The 20,390-nt window shown below is 33.8% G+C and overlaps 1 protein-coding gene and 1 non-coding gene across 7 annotated transcripts in view; one reads left to right on the forward strand and one right to left on the reverse strand.

Annotated features, from left to right (window-relative positions):
- MAGI2 (membrane associated guanylate kinase, WW and PDZ domain containing 2) overlaps positions 1-20,390 on the reverse strand; it is a 1,459,815-nt gene that overhangs the window by 1,033,309 nt on the left and 406,116 nt on the right. The window lies entirely within an intron of this gene.
- Positions 2,280-2,381, forward strand: LOC135274336 (U6 spliceosomal RNA). The gene has a single exon (XR_010342185.1). It is a non-coding gene; the product is annotated as a U6 spliceosomal RNA (small nuclear RNA).

Genomic DNA, 20,390 nt, shown 5'->3' on the forward strand with positions numbered 1-20,390 from the left:
ACCATATGATCTAGCAATCTCACATCTAGGTAGTACTCAAAGATTCGAAATGAGATTGTCAAAGAGTCATCAATACTCCCCCTGTTCAATGAACTACCATTCACAATAGCCAATTCATGGAATCAACCTAAGTGTTCATCAACAGGTGAATGGATAAATAAAATTATGTATCTATCTATTTATATACATATATATACACACACACACATGTTCATATACATACATGTATGTATATACATACATACATGTACATACAAAATAGCATGCCACCTAGCCTTTAGAAAGAAGAAATTTCTGTCATTTGCAACAACATGAACTGGAGAACATTATGCTAAGTGGAATAAGCCAGGCACAGAAAGACAAGGGTCACATGTTCTCACTTGTATGTGAAATCTAAAACAACTGAACTCATAGAAGGCAAGAGTAGAATGGTGGTTACAGAGGCTAGGGGTGTGTGAGGAATGAAAAGATGATGGTCAAAGGGTACAAAATTTCAGTGAAACAGAATTTTTTAAAAAGTTTATTGCAAAATATGGTGAATGTAGTTAACTACGGTGTATTGTACATTTCCAAGTTGTTAACAGAGTAAATTTCCAATGTTCTCAACCAAAAATAAGTATTCGAGATTATGGATATGATAATTAGCTTGATTTAGTTATTCCACATTGTATTTTGTAATCTATAAATGTATACAATTATAAATTGTCAATGTATAAAATTTTTTGAAATTCATGTGACTAACCAAAAATAATTTTCAAAATCAAGGAAAATATTAGAGGCTGCAAACTTCATTGTGAGCCAAGGTTGCACCACTGTACTCCAGCCTGGCACCTGGTGACAGAGCAAGACTCTCTCAAAAAAAAACCTGTATGTATGCACATATATGCATATACACGGATACACATATGATGCATAATTTCACATTTTGGAATGGTGCTAGAGAGGCAGCAGTATTTACAGTGCAGAGGTGTAAAGGAAGCTGATGGTTAACTACTTCCTATGGGTAGGCTCAAGAAACAGAAAAGATATTTATACTGTTCAAAGACTTGCCTTTACACAGAACATTACTATCTTATTATGAGAATTGGGCTAGCACAGACAAACACTGCTTTTCCACATTTGTAACAAAATTAATTTTTTGTCTAATGTAATTTTTATCTTTAAAACCCAATACCATCCCTAGCTAATTTATGACTTAAATGATTCTCTCAATAATGACAAACATTTCAAATACATGAGTGCCACATTACATAGTCAGTGTTTTATAAAAGTCCAGGAAACCTTCATGTCATAAAAGAGGGCTCAGACATTACTATATATTTTTCATTTGGGACTGTTAGGCTATTGTCTTGGTAATGAAAGGGGATTTTTAAAATCTCATTCACGTGAAAATCTCATTTGAATGAAATTTTACTGTCTTTTGCTAATTAATCGACTGTATCCTTTAACCAAAATTATTTTGTTTTTGAAAGTAAGTATAAAAAACACAAATATTGTATTTTAAATAGTCCATTTGTTTTATGTTTATGGAAGTACATGGCCAAGTATCCTTAGTATTTTCTGGGGTAGCATTATTATAGACTGCCCCAGACACGTGTTTTTATTGCATACTACTTAAAATCATACTACAGCAAGGAATAACAACTATTCTGCATAATCATTTTAGAAAATTGTACCAAGAATTCTAGCTTTTTGTGAGTAATAAATTTAAGGGTAATATCTATTTGCTAACCTCTAAAAATCTGGAGAAATGGTTTAAGTTTTTAACATTTAAAAAATAAACTATCCATTAACCCGAGAGTCATCCTGTGTTAATAAAACCTACAAAGCAGTTATCAAATTTATTAACATGTAACCTTTACCAATTTCATAGCTATGGTTCCTCCATGGGTACTGGGCCTAAAGATAGGCCTTGAACTCCTAATTCAAGTGTAGGTTCCAACCTAATATGCAAAAGACTGAGTTTAATGTTCGAGGAAGTGAAACATAGTATAAGGAGTTGGTGACTGAAATGGATTTGGGTTTGGTGAGGACAGAATCAACAATTTTGCCAAGAGTTTTGTGTTCACATTGGCAGCACACATAGAAAACCTGAATGAGGGATAATATTAGGAGAAATACCTAATGTAGATGAAGCGGGGATGAATGCAGCAAACCACCATGGCATGTGTATACCTATGAAACAAACCTGCACGATCTGCACAGGTACTGCAGTACCTAAAGTATAATGAAAAAAAAAAAAAAAAAAAAAACAGAAAAAAATAAAAAGTAACTGGCAAATGAGAAATCTTAAAAGAAAGAAAGCTGGAATGATAGAGCAAAGATGAGTGTGGCCCCTGCACAAGGATAACACACAAATTCATGAAGCATTCCATAAACTAAAACAAACAAACAAAGAGTTTTGCCAAGATTTCTAGCAGAGCGATTGAAAAAACGATGGTAACATTGACACAGATTAGATTTGGGGACACGAAGGTATTTTGTTTCACTTTGTTTTTAAGGGTGTGGCAACCTGACAGACCACAGGGACACAGTTCTTTGTTTTTTATTTTTGTTTGTTTTTTATTTTTTTATTTTGTTTATTTTTAGTCCGAAATTCACACTGTGAATTTCGGACTAAAAATAAGAAAGCAGATGGAAACATGCTAAATGAATGAACATAGTAGCTGTTTAAGTAGACATTAGGTGGATGAACAAAAAAGAAGGTAACAAGAGAAAGAATCTACTATATTAATGGGAGTGGTATTATCCTGGCATATCCTTCTCAAATTATTGATTTTATCTTCCACTTAAAATCAGGACAAACTGAGAAAATCAGAACAGAAATCCCAAGATTCTTCTTGGGAATAGAGCTCCCAAAACTTTATTTTAGTATCATGCTTTTCAATTTATATGACTTGGATTATTTATATACAACACTGAAGGACAATTTGTATGCAAATATTGTTGGCACAAGCCCAGGATTAAATTGCAAAAGTTTGGAATGATATGGAACTTATCACTGATTACTTTCACAAGTGGCTCTCAGAAACAGAATCTCAATAAATCACTACCATTCTTCTATATTTTTATAAATCTGAACAACTATCACCTTATCCGCATGCTAAGAGTTAGATACAGCAATCATGTTCTTCATGAGCATGATACAAATCACCAAGAAGCTGCCACAAATCTATCTCTTACTCTTGTTATCATGTTTAAAATTATCTTCCCTTTGCTGGTTTTACTTGGTTCATATCTCTGCTCAAATATTACTCCTACCTTGTCTCCCACAACTCCATTCTCATCATTCACCATTCTCATACTCTACTTGTATACATGGCACTTGCCACTACCTAAACTTATGTTATATATTTACTTGTTCATTGTCATCATCCCCTGCAATGCAAATTTTGTAAAAGAGTTGAGCCTGACACTTAGTAGTTATTCAATAGGTATTTGCTCAATGGCAAATGAAATGGATGAGACACAAAGCAATTTTAGAGAGGCTATAAACCCATATGCAGACCAGTAACAGCATAACACAGTAGTAATATCACATTATGTCTCAAGATACTTAATTTTTCTATATTAAATGCTTAATAAGCTTCATGACATTTATATTGAGAGCTCAACTGATCTGGACAATTATAAACGGCAATTCACAAATATTCTAAATTATGCCAACTCTATAGTTCAGCTACAATGGCTAATTGTTGATATTTTGAAATAATTTTATGTATTGATTAAAGGTGTCTTTATAAACAAAAATGTTTACTGAATTTGGCTTCCTGATGTGAAATGTGTATTTCATGTCTTTTATTAACAATCAAAAATCATCCATAACCAAAGCACATTTGTTTTGTAAAAAAAGTTTAAGTATATGATGATTTATGACTTATTGAGCTTTATTTCCTGCCTTAAATGTTCTATAATAATTGATTTAGATTTATCATCCAAATGGTCATCTTATACAATCATTAAATAGAAAATAAGCATTAAGAAAATAAAAATAATCCTTACTATTTTCACTATATTCACACCAGGTATGAAACTATAGAAAACATAAACTATTATGCAAAAATATCACCATGTTACAAGATTGTACCATAAAATGACGGCACTGACTTTAATGTATAATTTTAGCCCTCAGTTGAGCTATATTTCATTGTATTAGGTAAAAATGAAAGCTTTTAACCTAGTGAATCATCGTGAGGAAAAATGGATGGCAAATGCAATTAATTTTAGTATGTAAGTTTTATGCTTCAAAACAGTATTTGCTAAACAAATATTCTCTGTCATTCTTTTGGTTTCAATCAATATAAGACTGCAGGGGCCAGGTGCGGTGGCTCATGCCTGTAATCCCAGCACTTTGGGAGGCCAATGCGGGCAGATTATTTGAGGTCAGGAGTTTGAGACCTTCCTAGCCAACATGGTGAAATCCTGTCTAATAAAAACACAAAAAATTAGCCAAGCGTGGTGGCATGCGTCTGTAATCCCAGCTACACAGGAGGCTGAGGCAGGAGAATCGCTTGAACCCAGGAGGCAGAGGTTGCAGTGAGCCGCCATTACACTCCAGCCTGGTAAGCAGAGCAAGACTCTGTCTCAGGAAAAAAAAAGACTGCAGGGCACATTACCCATTCTGAAAGTGGAACATCAAGTCTAGGTTTAGATTTATTTTTTAATCATCAACTTACTATCAAATGTTAATTTTTAAAAATATATAAGTAGAAGCAGTCCATCTGTAACTCTCAGAGAATCTATTATTAAAATTAAGGCTGCAGCAAAGGACATTAGTCAAAGGAAAGAATTTCTAAACAAAATATTTGACACTCAAAGTACTAAACATATAGGTAAGAATGCAGGAATTTCATCAGTTAGTTTTTATTAGATGCATCCAGCCAAATAAGTACCTTTTAACCTTTTCTAAAATCTGAAATCATGCTAACATTTCCATAGGTTTTTTAAAGATCATTTGACAAGAATAGGCTACAGTTTGGTGGCGCTATTCATTTACTGTGACAAATTATTTTCTAGTGATGAGGAATGGCTGTAATAGAAGACATAAATTCATTGATAAATACATGAGTTGTCAAAAAACGGCTTCATCAAAAAGACTAAAAGCCAGGAGATACTTGAACCACAGCCCAGGTTTAGAAGACCTATCGAGGGTGCTCTCGGATCTGTTCTATCTACGGAACTCGTCTTTTGCTTCTTCCCAGGTCTCCTTTGTTTCTGTACTAGTGAAACAAAATCTTGGACGTAGAACTTTTCCATGTATTATCTATATTAGAAATTTCAGAAGATGATGGACTATAGGTAAATATGCTTCAAAATAAAACTTAACTTGATCCAAGCACAGTATATAGCTGTATGTTTCTTAAAGGTTTTATACCATTTGATCACCTATGTAAAGAAAGTTTTTCTTTAAACACAACTCAAATAACCATTTTGGTTTTGACTTTTTTTTTCTTTTATAATATGTATTATAATTTTCATTAAAAATATTTCATAATAAACATTTCATATATGGGTTTTCTATGTCTGTGTCTGTATAAGATGTGTAAGTAAACTTTAATCTGCACTTAGGGCCATTAGTTAGGAGTGGAATGCCTTAACCAAGATTCAACACTCCAAAGGAGACTACTCTGGAACTTCAAATGTTTACACATCTGCACTGGATGGTTATTAATTCACATTAGGAATCTTGGAAATGAGTTTCTATTGCCAAAAGTAAGAGTGTTCAGGATATATAATTGGTTAGAAAAATTGTAATGAATTCATTGGTATTACATGAACAAAGCATGATAATTTGGCTCAATAGCTTACTATAATAAGGGCCGGGCTTTTGGTCTTCTCCATCAGTAGTAAATAAAGTTCGGTCCAGTGGTAATCAGTGAAATGGTTGACACTGTAAAGAAATTGAGGGTAAAAACCATCTGTAGCAATTTATCAGAGTAATTGTATATCTCTGAGTTACAAACACACCAACAAAAACTACTAGGGACTTGTATTTTGTATTTTAAAAAATATTCTAGTAGTTCACTATTACTTTTTAGTATTTTTGAAAAGTATTGGTCTTCAAAAGATGAAGAAAAAAATGATATATTGAGACACACTATCCTAGTTCCTTGCTAGCTTTATATTCTTGCATCTACCCTAAATAGAAATTGTTGGGTTTGCTATCATAATGCCACTGAGTTCTCCAAGAGTAATCTTTTAATACATGGAGCTGTCACAGTTCCTGAAGGCTGAGGATGTTATACGAATGTTTGTTTCTCACCATTCCCTTTCTTTTTGCTTTTGCTTTCCTTGTTTTTCTGCTTCATAAAAATATTGTTATGTTTGACAAAATTTGACCTTTCAAATGTAATGTAGTAATCTTTAAAATTAAATTGCATTTCAATGTAATATCCTACCTGGCATCCAGGTTACAGGTGAGTGGATATACAGCCTGCATCCTCCTCTATACAAACTCCAATATTTACCAAAATAACTTTCCAGTTGCTAAAATGCCAAATAGGCTTAGTTTTGCCATTTCTTTCCCCAGTTCAATCAGCCCTTTTGCCACTGCTCCTATTTTGAAACCTATGTAATTTGTATTTCCTGTTGTGTTTTTTCAAAGGCTCAGAGATATAGACTCATTACTAGGAAGGTGAATACATAATCTTTGTGAAAGAGCAGAAGCATTTATGAAGTTATAAAAGACACTCAAAGAACTTTCTCTAGGGAGTTATAACTAAATCTTCACTCCCAGCTGCCTCACTTGTCAATTAGCCAGGGAGTGACCAAAATGGCAGCAGGCAAATGTGAACAATCCAATACTGACCATAAGCACGTAAGACAAAACCACTCGCCCTTGTCCTTGGTCAGAATGGAAATCTGCTTCTGTAGTACTCTCAAATACAAAAGACCATAATATGGCAATAACAACTGGCAGCTTTCCCAGATTTAACAACTCTCTAATTTTGTATTAACTTCAAGAAAGATGAATTTCTTAATAAGGAATTAGGGCTTTCAGTTGCTGTCTAGAGCAGATTGGCAATTTGACTGATATCCTAAATGCAAACCTTAATGATTACCACTTAGATATTTAAAGTTCTGCAACTGCTCCTACTGGGTTTATTACAAGAGAAATAACCACCTCTACAGATGGTTTTCGACACATAATAAATTGAAAAGCATGCAATCCTTTCTATACAGTATTTGTTTTGAAATATCTACTCTCCAAACACGTGACTACTTTTGAATCAGTGTATTCCCACAAAAAAGTGTGTGTGTGTGTTGGGAGGGGTTGCTGCTCTGGAAATTAAGGTGATTGAATTATTGTTGTATTGTTGCTTTACCAGCATCAATTAAGTTTTGCTTTATGAGACATTTGAAATGAAAAGCAGTGTAAATCTATTAACACTCAAAAGTGACTCATACTAACTGATTGTGGAGCTGGGTTTATCTGTCTGATATTATTAGTAAAATAGTTGCCTTATGTCACATAAACATCTGTAACATGACAACACTACCTTGTTAGCAAATTACCTCTTATAAAACCCTTATAAGTCACCTTTTATGTAGTCCTCCTAAAAACAGGTAAAGGCATAATTATGTAAATTCCAAAAGAGAATTGTTTCAATTAACACCATAAGGTGCACAGTAATTTGGCTCAAGGGTGATTACAAGATTTTAAAATATGTAAAATGGGGTATATATATCTGCTCATAAAATCAAGTTTTTAATTTATTCTTAATTACTAAAAGTATTAATTTCTTATATTAAGAAGACTGTTCCTTCCAAATAATATAGAATTTCTGATTCAGTCTAGATTCATGGATAGCATTTAGTTACTTTTCCAAACATGAAATCATAAATGAGGAAGATGATAGAAACCCGGTTCTTAAGCCTGTAAGTTATTTGAGAAAGTATACTTTTAATTAATTTTTGCTTGAAAAATTGAATTTAAAATCTTCATAAATGATATTTGGTGTTGTCAGTACATTGAATAGTTTAAAAATTGTTTCAATAGAAATGTGTAAGGTGAGTGAACATGACATTTATGACATACAGATATGTGCAAAGCATTCACAGGAAGAACTGCCGATCAGAAATGTGAGGAGTCAGCAAATAAATGATTCAGGATTTCTTCACCATCAAAAGCCACTTTGTAAAATGTGACAAACTAATAAGCTATGATGAGCTAAATTAAACCAAAGCCCACAAAAATAACCCATCACAGTTTCCAAATAACTTTCACAGGTCATTTTGTCTAAAAAAACATTCAAAGCTACACAAAGCCAGCAAGAATCTTCGTCTCTTATTTGAGGAAACCAGTGTAAAAATAGAACAATTGACTTAAGGATGACCACACAACTGGTATGGAGAGGTGTCAGATTCATTGGCACTTTCATCCAACTCATCCCCGCATCCTAAGTGTCAGGAAATGGGCACGTTTCCTATGTGATTGAGGATTAGTGATCCCGGCCCATGACTCACCACTAAATTAATATATTCCATAGAACTAGGGCTGTCAGGATACTAGTCAAAGAATTCAAGTTGGCTGTGGATAAAGAGGGTCATTTTAGCTTTGTCTCCTCTTTGTTTAAAGCCATTAAGCAAAGTTTAGGCAGTTATAGTTAGATTAAGAACCTCAATCTTCCATCCTTATACCACTACAGACTCTGGGAGATTGGAAACTTATGTCTGTATTTCAGGGATATTTTTCCCTGCTGAGGATCCCCAATGCACAAAAGAAGCAAAACAACTTGATCCCAAGAAATGAAGGGAATAAGAGGGTAATGGATGGAAAAAGAGCCTAAACTCAAAGTAAAATAATAAAGTACAAATCAATGAATGAATAAAATAACTGACAGTGGTAAATTTTAACAGTGGTAAATCCCCCTCAAAAACTCAAATCTAGAGAGTCAACATTAATAAACTGAGCAGTTTCAGAAAACCAGATGTAAAAATTACACTAATCTTTTATGTCTTGCTCACTTCTTAAACAAGATGCTTGCCTTTCACTCATGTAGGTTTTCACTCTCAAGTAAAGACTAAGCATTCCAAAATTCAAGATAAAATTTTACATTGACACTTAAACCTTTTTTTTTTTGACATTTGGCCAGAGCTGAAAATCCAGCCAACTATCATTTTTTGCCAGAAAGACAGAAATAAGCAAAACAGTTTCCTCTCTCCTTTTGTTTATATAGGCAGCAATATAACTAAAACAGCTTTCCCAAAGTACATTCCACAAGATGTTAACAGCTATTATGTGAAAAAAAAAGTTCCATGGTCAAATAAATTTGACAATCATTGTGTTAAACCAAATTGAGAAATTCTCTTTATTTCAGGGGCTCTTATGACCATAATTATACTTCTCGTCATTAAACCCCTATGTTTCATGACTAAGTCCTGGGAATTGTTGCTCTAAGGAAGGGGTATAGTTATTATTCCTATTACAAGCACAACCCCAGTCTTGGAACTTGACCAGGGCTAACACCCTGAAATAGTAAGAAAGGTTCTCTGTATGTTCTGGGCTTCATGTGCCGCCATTGCTTAGGACTACAGTCAACTAAATTTGGGAAGAATTTTATGCTTATTAGTCGATCAAGGTTGCTTCTTAGTTTCACTGAGAGTAATTGGTTTTTAAAAAACAAAATCATAGTACCAATATTACACTGAGAAAATGTGATAAAGCCCTAATCATTCAATATCTAAGTTAGAGCTCAAATTTTCCAAATAACTGTAGAATTTTTAAATAGATAATTTGTTTGAATGACCATGCAAGTTCCACACATTGCATGCGACTGATATGTCATGTAAGGCTACTAGTAATCCATAGATATGCTCTTCCTTCCTTCTTCATCTTCCAGTATCTGTCATTATTCTTAAGCTGAAAAATTTATCTTGTAGAGTTTCTCATCTTTTGAATTTTAAGGATTACATTTTACGATGCCATTTAACATGTTCCTCTGTCTCTTGAACTTTCCACCATTTTGCAGATAAATCTAAAGGCTTGACTTGGTTTAGGTTTAATTTTTGGCAAGGCTACTTGCCAAAAATCTTTTTTACTTCCATCAAGAGTCATATAACGTCCAAAAGTTTCTCTTTTTGTGACATTAGAAGTAGCCACTGATGACCACTGTCTAGATGGATTATTTTATTAAAAGTTTTCAGGTGACAGTGACATTCTATCTTTATTAATCCATCTTCATTAGCTGGAGTATTTCTACAAAGAGAAACTCAGTCTCATCAACTACATGGTTAGAGTTTTTACAAGAAAGTCAGGTAAAATGTTATTTGCTAGATTATAGATTACAGAGTTGGTTCACCAGCTCTTTCAAACAAGCTGAGAGTTTTTTTCTTTCTTTGTAATTTATGTATTTTTATCATGATGAGCTCATAGATTACAAAATATTTTGTGTCTTTTGAATCCATTGTCATTATCGTTTTTCTAAATGATAAGATTGTACACTTTTTCATGGCCAATAGAAGCCTCTTTCAGTTCAGTTTTGAATCTTTCTGTTATGAGCCAGCAGACTTTGATAACTCTATTGCATTCTGGTTTATTCTTTCATTTTTATGAAAAAATGAAATATTTTTATATTCCCTTACTTGTTTTTAGACAAAAGGTAACGATCATGCACCCTTTTCTCTACCCTGAATTTTGTTCATCAAGAATCACATATAGGGATATTTTTCATTTCCTTTTAGAGCTGTATAGTATGTCACTGTATATGGAATATAATTTCTTTAATTCCTTTTTTATGCACACTTGGGTTGTTTCAAGGCTTTTTGCTTTTCTAAACTATGCTGCTGTAATGCAGCCCTGTCTGCATTGTTTTTAATGTTGCTGTGTGTGTGTCTAGTTTGTTGTTTTTAACCATGTCACGGTACTCCATGGTATATATAAACAAACATAATTTTATGAAAATCACAGAGGCAGAATCCACTGAAAATTTTCATTTGTAAAGATATAAATAATTTATTATAAATGGATATTTTTTCAATTGCATAAATTCCTTTTCAATGTCTGATACAGTTTGCCTGTGTCCTCACCCAAAATTTCATCTTGAAATGTAATCTGAATTATAATCCCCACGTGTTGGTGGAGGGACCTTGTGGGAGGCAATTACATCATGGGACTGGTTCCCTCCCCATCATGCTGTTCTCATGATAGTGCGTTTGTATGAGATCTGATGGTTTTATAAGGACTTTCCCCACCTTCATTCTGCACTTCTCTCTCTTGCTGCCATGTGAAGGACACTTTTGCTCCCCCTTCCATCATGATTGTAAGTTTCCTGAGGCCTCACCAGCTATGCAGAATTATAAGTCCATTAAACCTCTATTTTTAAAAAATAAAGTACCCAGTCTTGGGCATTTCTTTATAGCAGCATGAGAATGGACTAATACAATGTGTTATAATGCTTTCCTTTTTTAAAAAACAAAATTACATAGATTATTTCTTCTGGAAAAGTTATTGCTTTATTCACAAGCAACAAACACAAAACCAGACAAATGGAATTACATCAAGCTAAAAAGCTTCTGTATGGCAAAGGAAACGATCAACAGAGTGAAGAGAACCTACAAAGTAGGAAAAAATATGTCAAACTATTCATTTAACAAGGGATTAATAATCAAAATATATAAAGAATTCAAGCAACTCAACACTAAAAATAATAATACTAATCCCAGTAAAAAGTGGGCAAAGAGGTGGGGTGTAGTGGCTTACATCTGTAATCTCAGCACTTTGGGAGGCCAAGGTGGCCAGATCAGTTGAGGTCAAGAGTTCAAGACTAGCCTGGCCAACATGGTAAAATCCTGTCTCTCCTAAAAATACAAAAATTAACTGGGTGTGGTGGTGGGCACTTTTAATCCCAGCTACTCATAAGGTTGAGGCAGGAGACTCCCTTGAACCTGGAAGTTAGAGGTTGTAGTAGCTGAGATCATGCCACTGTACTCCAGCTTGGGCAACAGAGTGAGACTCCATCGCGAACGACAAAGAAAGGAGGGGTGCAAATCAAAGAACGTAAACAAACATTTATCAAAAGAATACACACAACTGGCCAACAGGTATATGAAAAACTGCTCAACATCACTGATCATAAGAGAAATGCAAATAGAAACCACAATGAGATATTATCTTACCCCAATTAAAATGGCTGTTATCAAAAAAACTAAAAATAATAGATGCTGGTGAGGATGTGGAAAAGGAGAAAACTTCTGTACACTGTTGGTGGAAATGTAAATTAATGCAGCCATTATGGAAGAAAATATAAAGGTTCTTCAAAAAACTGAAAAATAGAATTACCATATGATCTAGCAATGTCATCCTGGGTTTATATCCAGAAGAAAGGAAATCAATATCTCTAAGAAACGTGCACTTCCATGTTTATTGTAGCAGTATTCACAATAGCCAAGATATGGAATCAACCTAAGTGTCCATCAAGAGATGAATGAATAAAGAAAATGTGGTATGTATACGAACTGGAATGCTACTTGAAAGGCTGAGGTGGGAGGATCACTTGAGCCCAGGAGCTCAAAGCTGCAGTGAGCTATGATCATGCCATTGCACTCTAGACTGGGTGACTAAGTGAGACCTTGTCTTTTAAATTATATAGACAGATAGATAGATAGATAGATAGATAGATAGATAGATAGATAATACATATTTATACATATACAATGAAATATTGTTCAGCCATAAAAAGAATTAAGTCCTGTCATTTGCAGATGTGGATGAGCCTGAAGGATATATGTTAAGTGAAATAAGGCAGGCATGGAAACACAAATATCACGTTTCATTCATATGTTAATATGGTCAGGCTTTGTGTCCCCACCCAAATCTCATCTTGAATTATAATCCCCATAATCCCCATGGGTCAAGGGAGAGACCAGGTGGAGATAATTGACTCATGGGGGCGGTTTCCTGCATCCTGTTCTCATGATAGCGAGTTCTCATGATATCCGATGGTTTCATAAAGAATCTTCCGCCTTTGCTCAGCACATCTCTTTCCTGCTGCCTTGTGAAGAAGGTGCCATACTTTCCCTTCACCTTCTGCTATGATAGTGTTTTCTGAGGCCTTCCCAGCCATTCTGAACTATGAGTCAATTAAACCTCTTTCTTCTAAAATTTTATAAATCACTCAGTCTTGGGCAGTTTTTACAGCAATGTGAAAATGAACTAATACATATGTGGAAGTTAAAAAAAAAAGTTGATCTCATGGAGGGTGGTTACCAGAGGTTTGGAAGGGTAAGGGGGGTGGGAGAGGATGAAAAGAGTTGGTTAATGGGTACAAAAATACAGTTAGATAGAAGGAAAAAGTTGGTGTTTTATATAGTTTGGCTTTGTGTGCCCACACAAATCTCACTTTTAATTGTAATCCCCATAATAGTACTTGGGTCCCATATATCAAGGGTAGGACCCAGGTGTGGAGGTAATTGGAACATGGGGGATGGTTTTCTCATGTTGTTCTCATGATAGTGAGATCTCACAAGATCTGATGGTTTGATAGGCATTTGGTGTTTCCCCTGCTTGCACTCACTTCATCCTGTCACCCAGTGAACAAGATGCCTGCTTCCCCTTTGCCTTCTGCCATGATTGTAAGTTTCCTGAGGCCTCCCCAGCAATGCAGAACTGTGAATCAATTAAACTTCTTTCCTTTATAAATTACCCAGTCTCAGGTGTTTCTTCACAGCAGTGTGAGATGAACTAATACACTGTTTGATAGCACAATAGAGTAATGATAGTTATCAATAATACATTGTATATTTCAAAATAGCTAGAAGAGATATTCTCAACACAAATAATGATAATTTTTTGAGGTGATGTATATCCCAAGTACTCTGATTTGATCTTTACATATTGTACACATGTATCAAAATATCACATGTACCTCATAAATATGTATAATTATGATTTAATGTTAAAAAAACATTGTTTTACCTTGAAATATATCTAGAGGTTTAATTTTCTTGACTCCCTATTTCTTTTCTCTTCTTTTATTTTTTTTAAGAGATAGGGTCTTGTGCTCTGTCACCTCAGTGAAGTATAGTGGTGCAATCATAGCTGATCTCAGTCTCAAACTTCTGGGCTCAAGTGATTCCCCTTCCTTGGACTTTCCAGTAGCTAGAACTACAGGCATGCACCACCACACCTAACTAAATTTTTTCTTTTTTGTAGAGACAGAGTCTCACTGTTGGTCTGGAACTCCTAGCCTCAAGTGCTCCTCTCACCACAGCCTCCTAAAGTACTGAGATTACTGATGTAAGCCACTGTACCCAGCCCATGATCCACTATTTCTTAGAGATAAACAATATTTTTCTAGTCTGGAATTTGACAGTAGACTCCTTATATGCACTGTGGATATTTTTCTAACATTTATACATTCAAATAAGTTTTGTATTAAATAATGCTGAATTTTGGAATCTTTTCTGAAATATGTACATAAATACTATGGGGACCTTTGATAGGCATGAGTCAAACCCTGGCAAAACAAGCCAATTGTTGAGCCTTTATTGCATGTCAAGCCCTAATTGTCTTGAATGTTGTTACTAATATTTGCTTATAGTCTTAACAAGAATCAGATAAAATTCTTTAATAAACATACTATGATGATAGTAAAAGTGCACTTATGCTTGAGTAATAATACAGTTCATGTTGTTTTAGGAAATTTACAATTATTGTTATCATATTAGTATAAAAGTCATATCTAAATCTGAGACTTTCTCATGAGCTGAGAAATATTGCTTTTAAATATGAGGGCATGCATAGATATAGATATTTCATAACAAAAGACAATAGATAAATGAAAATAAGAATCTAGAAATAGGCTGACACATAATTTCAAATGTTTTTTGACATATTTCTAAGATGAATTAATAGAGAAAAGATAATCTTTTCAACAAATGTGGCTGGTATAATTAAATGTATGTATGTATAACAAAACTAAGCCTCAGGTCAAATATTACACCATGGACAAATACCTTAAAATGGATTTTCAAACTAAATATAGAAGTTAACATCATAAAACTTCCAGAAAAACACATGGAATAAGATCTTCACAAATTTATGCAAGCCAAGATTTCTTTGACAAGAAACGATATATACTAAGAATTTAAAAAATTATAAACTAGACTTCACCAATATTAAAATATTTTGTTCTTCAAGAGATAAATTAAGAAAATGAAAAAAAAATAAGGCATAGACCAGGAGAAAATATTCACAATATACTTATCTGACAAAGGACTTGCACTCATAATTAATTTATAAGTTAATATTAGCTGAAGAACAAGATTTTTTAAATGAGCAAAAGATTTTACAGTTTCTTCATCAAAGGAGATAAATGAATGGCCATTAAAGACATGAAAAGATGCTAAACATTCTTGTTAAATTATACTCTTATCATTATGTAATGCCTTTCTGTGTCTTTTTTTATTGTTTTTGGTTTAAAGTCTGTTTTGTCTGAAGTTGTGAAATTGAATTAGTAATAAAAAGCTTCCCAACTAGAAAAAGTCCTGGACCAGATGGATTCACAGCCAAATTCTACCAGACATACAGAGAAGAAATGGTATCAATCCTACTGAAACTATTCCAACAAATTGAGGAGGTGGGACTCCTCCCTAACTCATTCCATGAGGTCAGCATCATTCTAATATCAAATCTGTAGAGATACAACAACAACAAAAAAGAAAACTTCAGGTCAATATCCCTGATAAACATAGATGAAAAATCCTCAATAAAATATCAGGAAACCAAATCCAGCAGTACATCAAAAAGATAATTTACCATGATCAAGTGTGTTTCACTCCTGGGATGCAAGGTTGGTTCAAAATATGCAAATCAATAAATGTCATTCATCACATAAACAGAACTAAAAACAAAAACCACATGATCATCCCAATAGATCCGGAAATGGCTTCTGACAAAATTCAATATCCTTTCATGTTAAAAACCCTCGATAGATGAGGTATTGCAGGAACATATCTCAAAATAATGAGAACCATACATGAAAAACCCATAGCCAAAATCACTGAATGGGCCAAAGCTGGAAGTATTTACCTTGAGAACCATAAGACAAGGATGCCCACTCTCACCATTCCTAATAATACTGGAAGTCCAAGCCAGAGCACTTGGGCAAAAGAAGAAATGTAAGGGCATCCAAATATAAGAAAGGAAGTCAAACTATCTATTTTGGCAGATTATATAATTATGTCTAGAAAACCCCATAATCTGCCCAAAAGCTCCTAGTTCTGATAAACAACTTGAGCAAAATTTCAGGATACAAAATCAATGTACAAAAATCAGTAGCATTTCTATATGCCAATACTGTTTAAGCTAAGAGCAAAATTAAGAATGCAATCACAATCACTATAGCCAGTATAAAATGGCATAACCACTTGAAAAAGTTTGACAGTTTCTTAAAAATTTATACATGCATTTAACATATGACCATACTAACCTACAATTCTGCTCCTTGTTATTTACCCAAGGAAAATCAAGAAAACAAATGTACATCAAAAGACTCTTACTTGAATGTTCATAGCAACCTTATTCATATATCACAAAATTGGAAAAACTGAAATGTATATCAGTAGAATAGTGGGTAAATAAATGGAGTACTTCTCAGGAACACATAGATGATGAATTTCAGATATACTATGAAAATGAAGCTATAACCAAGAAGTATTGATTGTATGATATCATTTATATAAAAGTAAATGTAATCTATAGTGATAGAAAGCAGATCAGTGGCTTCCTAGGGGTGGGGATGGGGTTTTCCTGTAAAAGGGCAGAAGGGAACTTTTGGAGGTGATGGAAATATTTTACAGCTTAACTAGGGTTGTGGTTACATGTGTATATACACATGTCCCAATCCACTGAAGCATATGCTAAAAATGAGTGCATTTTATTATTTGTAAATTTAGCTGAACACAGCTAATTTTAAACAATTACTTATTATTTGTTACTTCATGAATGTTATATAAATGAAGGCACATGGTACAAAATCTTTTGAGATTGACTTTTTTACTAAGTGTGTGCCGTTAAGATCTATCCAAGGTGTAGAGATGGCAAACAGATTAGTGGTTGCCAGGTGTTAAGAGTGGCAGAGAGGAAAGGGATGGATGTGTCAATGAAAGGGTAGTGCAAGAAGGGTATTTATGATGATGCTATAGCTCTGTACTTCATTATGGTGTTTACATGAATCTATACATATGATAAAATAACATAAAACAATAATGATCTTATACCAATGTCAAACTGCTGGTTTTGACTTTGTACTATAATAATGTAAGTTGTAACTATTGGGGAAAAATTTGAGTGGGGGAAACACATATATACAAGGTCTCTCAGTACTATCTTTGCAACTTCCCGTGTGTCTATAATTATATTAAAACAGTTTCAAAAATAGTTTAATATGTTTTATTTGATACGGAGCAGGGTTATGGGCTGAATTGTGTCCCCTTCGAATTTCTATGTTGAAGTCCTAATCTCTAGTTTCTCTGAATGTGACTGTGTTTGGAGATACGGCCTTTAAAGAGGTTGTTATCATTAAATGAGGTCATGGGGTGAGCTAACCCGATCTGACTGATGTCCTTATAGGAAGACACACACATAGAGGGTAAACCATGAGACGACACCAGAGAAAGATAGCTATCTACAACAAGACAAGGAAAGGGGCCTTAGAAGAAACCAACCCTGCAGCCATCTTGATCTCAGACATCTAGATCACAGAATTGTGAGAAAGTAAATTTCTGCTGTTTAAGCCACCCAGTCTGATACTTTGCTGTGACAGCCCTAACAAGTTACTATACATGGTATCTCTAAAACTAATACTTTGAACCCAAGAAAGTCTGAAAATACTCTAAGGATAAATATTATTGTTCCCATGTTGTAGTCAAGGCAGCTAAACCTTAGAGAGTTTACAAAACTTGTTCAAGGTCTTAAACTAGTAAGCTGTAAAGTTGAGGACAGAACCCTACTCTGCCCAACTTGCTTTTTCTAGGGCATCATGCTGGCACTGAAGTCTTGTAAATCAGGAGTTAGTTTAAGGAAATAAGAGAGACAACTAACGGGACTGCAACATTCTAATTGTCATCTAAACTTAGTACCAAATATTTTCTAAACATTAAATACTTCGAAGAAGAAATGTGCAGTGCCTCACTAAAATGTCATTTATAAGATTCAGCATGTTTCAAAATATCTGGATATGTGTTTCATGAAATGCAGTTGAGGTCTTGTATCTAGATTCTGGAAGGAAAAAGTCATTTCATTTTCTTGTTAAATAAAACTAAAATTTTGCAGTTTCAAGTGTTCATTTTGAATGCATGTATTTTAAAAAAAATTAGAATATCCTTATATTTTCCCTTTTGGGAATAGGAATAAAATTATGATGAGGCTATTTTATCAATGATTTTAAACAGGGTATTAGGCTTTGTTATGACAAAGTTACTATATTAGCCAGCAAAATGTGTTATTATTTGTCATATAACTATCTAGCGTATTTCAAGTTACATCAATCAAACCATTGAAACATGAAAGATGTGCACTCATTTTACCATAAAATAACATAAGTTAAGGCACAATGTGAATAACGTGCTAAATTACTCTTTATTAAATTTAGAAAATCGAAGAAGAGATATAAAATGATAAATTAAATATCTACACAACAGGAAATCAATGTTTATAACAGTATAGAAAATATAAAATAATAATATGCCATAGTTCTTTATTGACCTACTATTACTGAAATATAAATGCAATGAGCCATGGTAGTTATTAACAAAAGGAGAAAACGCCTATATACAAATATGTGTGTAAGTATCTACAACATCCAGCATTCTTTTGTGTGTTTGATGAAATAATGAAATTAGGGAAGGACTTCTATTGAGTTGATAAGCTTATCGAAAAAATACACAGTTCTTCAATGACATAAATGTATATACAAATAAAAATTTGATATATGTCATTTGAATAGGACTAGAATTTTACATTTTATATTATTACCTAGCATTATGATTAATTGTTCAAATTCCTCTTAATCCCTGATTATAAGGGTCTCTAATGAAGTTCATTCATTATACAATATCTTAATTCCCTTTCCATATTTTAGGGGACATTGTTTATTCTTCACTAGAACATCCTCTTATAGTGAGTAGGCATGGTGATTGTGTGTGCTGCAGACTGTGGAAATAGATTTTTAGAACTCAGTAAACGTTAAACTTCTTTCCACAGTCATCTGAACTATGAAAATATGTTTCCTACTACAATGGCCTATTAGTACAGTTATCCAAGCATGAAGGTGAAACAGTGTCAGAGCATGGGGCTTTGCTTGGTATGTTCTTTATTTTGAAAGGGTAGAATACGTGTGTCACTGTAATGCAGCTTAATAAGTCTGTATTTTAGCACTTCTATTGTGATTTCATTAATCACTTGTGGGTTAATTCATAAAAACCACTATCCCAAGCTTAGGGTAATAATTCTACTAGCAACTGGTCAGAATGGTAAAAGATCAGAGGAAAGAATGCATAAAATAGATAAATTCTTAGAAAGCACATTAAATTCCTTTTTACCACCTAGGCATGGAAACAACTAATAAATAAATAATGCTGAAATATTACATGCACACACTTTACTTGATGAAAAAAAATGCCACAATGTTCTCCAATTGAATGTTGTTGTGTGAATGGTATTTGACGTTTTTACTTCTGCATGTTTTAAGTCAGAAAAAAATAAATAACTTTTCCCTTTTTACTACAAGTCTCATTGCTAAAATGTTTTGAGTGTATTTCAGCTTTGCATGTATCACACTAAATATTTAGACATACATATTGAATAAATGTAAAAATATTTCAGATAAATTGGTATGCTGGAAAAGCTCTACGTTCTAATTTTGTACCATAATATTAGTATATGTTCAGCTTAGTTTTGCTCACAGAAGCCGTTAACCTTAAGAATTATCTCAGGGAGCCTGGCACAATGGCTCACACCAGTAACTCCATCACTTTGGGAAACCAAGGTGGGCAGATCACTTGAGAACAGGAATTCAAGACCAGCCTGGACAACAGGGTGAAATCCTATCTCTACTAAAAATACAAAAATTAGCCAGTCTGGTGCTACACACCTGTAATCCCAGCTACTCAGAGAGCTGAGGCAGGAGAATCACTTGAACCTGGGAGGCAGAGGTTGCAATGAAATATAGATTACCAAAATAAAATAATAATATTTTGCCAAACAAAAACAGTTTAACAAAGAATAAACTGTTCTGTTCCTATGGTTTCTAGAGAAGCAAATGTTGCCAACTTCAAGAGGATCATGCTTTTAAAGTCCATAGGAGCAATTTGCTCAATCTCTAGGGAGGTTATTGCTTTCATAATCTTTCATGTTACTCACCCACAAAGAAAAAAATGACATGATTAAA

This window comes from Aotus nancymaae, unplaced genomic scaffold (genome assembly GCF_030222135.1).
Source record: "Aotus nancymaae isolate 86718 unplaced genomic scaffold, 86718_ANA_hifiasm-v0.15.2.pri h1tg000002l, whole genome shotgun sequence".
Classification (NCBI taxonomy): Eukaryota; Metazoa; Chordata; class Mammalia; order Primates; family Aotidae; genus Aotus; species Aotus nancymaae.